At 41.0% G+C, this 5,814-nt stretch overlaps 1 long non-coding RNA gene across 3 annotated transcripts; it reads right to left on the reverse strand.

The window, feature by feature from the left end:
• Positions 1–6: 6 nt before the first annotated feature.
• LOC119324463 lies at positions 7–5,418 on the reverse strand. Of its 3 annotated transcripts, none has more exons than XR_005156942.1 (8): positions 5,036–5,418; positions 4,184–4,240; positions 3,722–4,095; positions 3,499–3,629; positions 2,623–2,755; positions 626–935; positions 412–548; positions 7–227 (listed from the first exon to the last, which is right to left on the reverse strand). It is a non-coding gene; the product is annotated as an uncharacterized LOC119324463 (long non-coding RNA). The 3 variants fall into 3 exon arrangements; XR_005156943.1 differs by having other exon boundaries at positions 5,022–5,418; XR_005156944.1 differs by lacking the exon at positions 5,036–5,418 and adding an exon at positions 4,391–4,952.
• Between the last annotated feature and the right edge of the window lie 396 nt (positions 5,419–5,814).

A 5,814-nucleotide genomic window follows, 5' to 3' on the forward strand; every position in this document is an offset into this window, starting at 1 on the left:
GGTACTACTGCCGATGCAGTCATGATGGCATAAGTTAAATCCGAACGTCATCCGCCAATGGGCAGGGAAGGCAGCGAGTGGAGGAGGATGCGCTACACTAAAACACCTGGAACCCTAGCAGCTAGCACTCACTCGGGATGGGCTTTGAATCAGCGACTGGCTATGGGAAAGTATGGCAAGGAGTCGAGGTGCGTACAGAAGAGGTCGACCATTTTAACGCTCCCCACCTTCACCAAACAAAAAGGGGTCAGCTTCATATTAACAACATGAGCATGAAATAAGCAAAGCTAGAATAGAAGCATGCAACAGAAAAGAAAAACAATCAAGCATACATTATAATATTTGTTAAATTTAGTTCAAAAAAATCCTAGCTACTGGACATTATGGACAAACATTTGCAATCAATCTAACCTGTCAGTAGCGTATACCAAGGTCGTTAACCAGATTCTGAACTTTTAAAAATAATCCCAAGTCATGCGAACTTTACACTCCAAGTCAGGGTCCTTGCCAAACTTTTGAATAAGTTCTATAGATTTCTTCTGCTGATCCTACAATAACAAAGAGTTAAAACACAATTACACAAATAATCATGCATAGAACTTAGTATTCAATCAAGAATATACACCTGTTTACGAATAAAAGAGAGCTCGTGCTCAACTCTATCTCGCAACCAATCCACGAAAGTTCGACCTGTATCATTGGGCTTTGATTGGTAGCCACTTGTCTCTTTAATCGAGTCTGGTATCTTGCTCCTCCATGAGTGATTTGCATTAATAAATTTCTTGAGAGCAGCTACAGCTTCACTTTTTCCTGAAGCTTGACTAGCATATTCGAAATCATCTTTTGATTGCACTAAAATATACAAATTTAGTGCAAGTATATTCTCAAATTTTTGTTGCACAGTCAATAAAGCACTGTGTTTTAATATCTCCAGCCTGCAGCATAGAAGTATTTAAAAAATCATTATTATTTGCTAATGATAGGACTTCTATGAACAACATTAATTGTAGGTCACTAAAAATAAGAAGGAAATTTTTCTAAATTATTACTGGCTGTTGATGATAAACTTCTCAAAATTGCAATAAAAACAGAAGGCACAAGTCCAATCGATACCAATGGTGTACTGCAAACTCTGTCTTCTATCTTTTGTGGCACATACTGCAAATCCAAGGCAGAGAATGACAAAAAAAGCATAAAAGTCAATGTTCGAGAGTACCTAACCAATTTAATCAACTCATTATCGACATAATAGCATCTAGATCAAGAAAAAAAAATGATGAGTGCCTTAATTGCTCATATTGTCAGTTAACTTGATTTTTTTACTACAAGTGAAAGAGCAACAAGGATGCCTTGAACATCCGACGTTCAGATCAGCAGTGTGTCAGTTTATATATGCAGGTAAAGGGCATATCTGATTCATATTCAGACTATATGCTTCACATGATGCGTGATGCAAATTACAGGTACAAATTACATGATACAGTATGCAACCTATAAGATGATGCCCCCATGTGTATTCCCATATGTACGTAAAACTAACAGAAGAAACAAGTAGCATATAGTAGAAAGCAACAACACCATCAGGCATCAGCTAAGGACGATTCCAGACTACCAATCTGCTCGGATTCAGTACACTTGCATATGAAGATGAAATATACTTTTCAACGATTTCGAGGGACATTTGGACTTGCACTATTTCCAGCATTAAAGCGAGTAGCTCTACAATCACCAACAATTGTAGTTGTTATCTATCAGACTAGAAGAAGGACAACTGGCTAGATGATTGCTTCCTATCACAACAATCATTTTAGATCATGCCTTGAAGCTTCCTTCAGATAAAGTAGAATGGAAAAAATAATAATAACAGTTTAGATGCGACAGTTGAAAAGCCAAACACTTCAGCCATGCAAATCCTACAAAATGTCATGTTTCTAGTAGTAAAAGAATTTTTTATGTAATTGTTTGGGCTTCATCTCTTCAAATTCTAAGCTTCGTAGAAATAGGGGCGCTCTTGTTGCTCCCCATTTCCTCCAATCTGGACGCGACAGCACCACACATGAACCCTCCAATCTGGACGCGACAGCACCACACATGAACCCACACATCCCCTCCAAACTCTCAATGAGCCGATTTTCTCCACTCTCTCTGCTCCGCGTAGACGCGTTGTATGTACCTAGCGTTAGAGGAAGGCGAGCAATAGACTGCAGGGCGTCTACTTCTGCGGGGCAGTGGCTCAGTGCTACAGCTCGCTGGGTGAAGCTAACAATGCCATGTTTCATCCATCTCATGTATCTCATGTGCTAACACCTAACGGTGATAGTTTATTCTATTGGGAAGAAAAAAGTACCACATGAAGCATCCTGGATCCAGGTTCTTTGTGTTTTCCTTCACCCCATTAATTCTCCTGTCTTAGAAGATTAAGCGAGACAGCAAAACCTTTTGCCAGTGGCCACACAGAAAGCAGGACAGGGCATGGCAGTGCCGCTGCAGTACAGATATCATATTCAACGGGAAGAAGCAACACCACCGTGCAAACAAGGAGCCAAAGTGTGGCAGGATCAAAGTGTAAAAATACATATACTATTTCCTAACAAAAACTATTAAATTCTGAGTGTTACCTACCCCTGCAAGGTTCCATTCACTAGCCTATTGCAGAGGTCGTTGATTTCCTCTGTGGCTGTAAGATGATTAATCATTGCATTTTTGATTAAAGAACCAAGCCTTCTCCAGTCAGTCTATTTATCAACATCATCCCCTTTATCAAAGCATATATGATTAGAGAAGTGAAATAGCAATCAATTACCAATACTTGTAATACTGTAATATTTCGAGAGAGAAAAAAGATGACTCAACTGAAATAAAGGTAATATCTTTGTGTAGTCTAAATCAGCCTAAACTAGACAAAAAAAAATGAAATAGCACCACATTGTGTTTACATGACACTCATCTAATGAAATGTATTGCACATATTATCAAGTTTAAATTTGCAGGTTCGGAGTAAGATAATTTTCACATAGTTACAGAAAATGGTATCCCACCAGATGAAGATCCAGTTTAGATCTTGTTGCAATACATGTAGCAACTAGCAAAAATACGACTAGCCAGTGGTCATATCAACTTTGTAACTCATTAGTATACAACTTTCAATCCGACCAAATGAAGATTTAGTTTAGATCTTGTTGCAATACATGCAGCAACTAGCAAAAATACAACTAGTCAGTGGTCATATCACCTTTATAACTTATTGGTATACAACTTTCAATCTAGTTTATAGTTTAAAACTAAACTATTTGTATTACAACAATACCACACATATATTCTAAACAAGTGAGAATATTTGCTTATATATATTAGCAACAATATTACACATATGTTTAACTGGTCATCTTTGTCTAGAGTCTAGACAACACTTTAATATATACTATACATATTTATTTTCACTTTAACTTCATCAAACTTTAGCATTTATGGCATACATATACATAGCCAAATTCATACCTGCATAGGAAAACTTCCATATTTGTGCAGTCTTTGTAGTGTCAGCACTGAAGATAAGTATATGTTTTGCTTTCAATTCAGGACAATATAACCCTTGTTCATGGAGTGTGAGAATACCATAAACTACATCCCTGATAAAAACAAGAAAACAATTGAACGCTGCAAATAATGAAATTGATACTCTAACATAGAATGACAAGACAATGCTCAAGTTCAAACACACCTGAAAATTGCAATAAATTCCTCGGTAAACCTCTGCTTATCAATAGTATTCGCTGCCATCCGCCAATTCTTACCGATATATGGAGCAAATGTAGATGTAAATCGAGGAACGACCAAGAAAGGGCGTTCGCTGAACTTTCCTAGCCCTGTACCATAGGCCAAAGATCTTACAACGTAAGGGCTCGCCACTACGTTAAGAACACCAAACATTGACTCCACATCAACATCTTCATCTGGCTCAAAAGAAATAACAGAACACTCCACGGGTATATTTTTTGTATTGAATGTCACAAGGCAGTCAAAGTAGTCCAAGTCATCATCAATACTTGATATTTCTTCTTCTCTTGGTATAATTACCGTTGCAACACCTTGAGTCTATCAACATAGACATAACAATTCAGTCACAAGAAAATATATACTAATATTTTAACAAATTTGTAATGTGTTTCAGTATGTATCGCACCTTGTATAACTGAGTTGTATTTCCCAAAAGAAAATCAAATCCTGTTGAAACCATTTTCTGCAATGTAAGAGAACAAAGTTATCATCCCAAACATCAGATTGCATACATAAGCAGTGTCGATTCCGTTCAAAATTAGACCAAACTAGAAGCATAGGGCGCGCTTCGCCACGCGGAATTCTAAGATCACAGCAACAAGATTCTGCAGACCTTTCCTCAAAAATACGTAGTCCTGCTTGCCTGTTGAGACTAGTATGATATATTATCATACCCCAATTGAAGACAGCCATACACATCAATCATTCATGGTAGCCCACCAAGACCTTATTTCCTTGATGTCGATATTGGAAGCGATTTGACATGGATTCATCGCGACACATCATGCACAAACAGTGCCAAAGTAAGCAATTTAACAAATCTGGATGTTTGAGTATATCAGTTTGTGATTAGTCTCGCTATTTATCCAAGTTTATTCAACTGCTCCTAACAAATATGTACTGCAATTGCAGGGACCTCATCTTTTAAGCCAGCAAAAGAAAAGACAGCCCCTCCCAGGGATTTGCCATGTCAAGAGCTACAAGGCGATCAAAACTACTATGGAACTTGCAAGCACCGTGACTATGAGATTGAATATGCCAACAATAACTCATCTATGGGTGTTCTTGCAAAGGATGATATGCATATAATTGGTACAAATGGTGGAAGGGAAAAGCTAGACTTTGTATTTGGATACGGTCAAACCTTTTAGGAGATGACCTTTTGCACATTCATGATACACTAGAGCAAACCTCAATTGAACGAGAAGCATTAAAAAAGAGGGAGATTAGTGAAGTTAATATACCCGTGGAAACCAACCTGTGGCTGCAGTACTGTGTGCCTGGCCGGCGACTGATGTAGATCTGGGCAACGAGTTTGGGGTCGCGACGAGCTTCCGGCCGGCGTCGAAAGCTAGCTACCAGTCGAGCTTCACGGCGATCTACCGGGCGAGGTTGACGGCCAGCTACCGGTCGGGGTCAAGGTTGACGGCCAGCTACCGGTCGAGGTTAAGGTTGATGGCAAAGCTACTGGCCTAGGTCATAGTGGAGGTCTGACGGAGGGTGGACGGAGACGGATTATGACGTCGGGGAGAGCGTCGGCGGCGGGGGCGGGGGCGGGGCGGAGAAATTGGGCGCACGAATCGGAGGCGGCGCTAGGAAGCGAGGGAGGGTGGGGGAAGAGGGAGAGGAAGCGGGCACGGCCACGGGCTGGACTCTCGATTGTGAGTGATGTTTTGCGGTAGCATGGTCTGTAATAATAAGGGGAGTAGTGAGCGCCGGCGCACCGGCCCAAAATTTCGGCCGGTCTGCCACCCACCGTTCAATTGGCCCGCGTCTGGCAGTTAGATAAGTCAACGTGATCCCCTTCCACCCATCCTTCTTCCTCGACTTGCCTCTGCATCATCATCGCGCGTGCTGTCTGCCTTGCCGCAAGCACCCGTCCAACCGTCCTGCAGCGCTCGAGTCCCCAACCCCTCACCGCATCTCCGCCATGTCGTCGCGGCACAGCTTGCTTGCCGTCCCTCGCCGCATGGCCACCGGAATTACATCATGACTTCCGTTGGACCCTGCGGACTCCCTTCCATTGACGATTGCAGC

Source organism: Triticum dicoccoides, chromosome 6B (assembly GCF_002162155.2).
Source record: "Triticum dicoccoides isolate Atlit2015 ecotype Zavitan chromosome 6B, WEW_v2.0, whole genome shotgun sequence".
Taxonomy (NCBI): Eukaryota; Viridiplantae; Streptophyta; class Magnoliopsida; order Poales; family Poaceae; genus Triticum; species Triticum dicoccoides.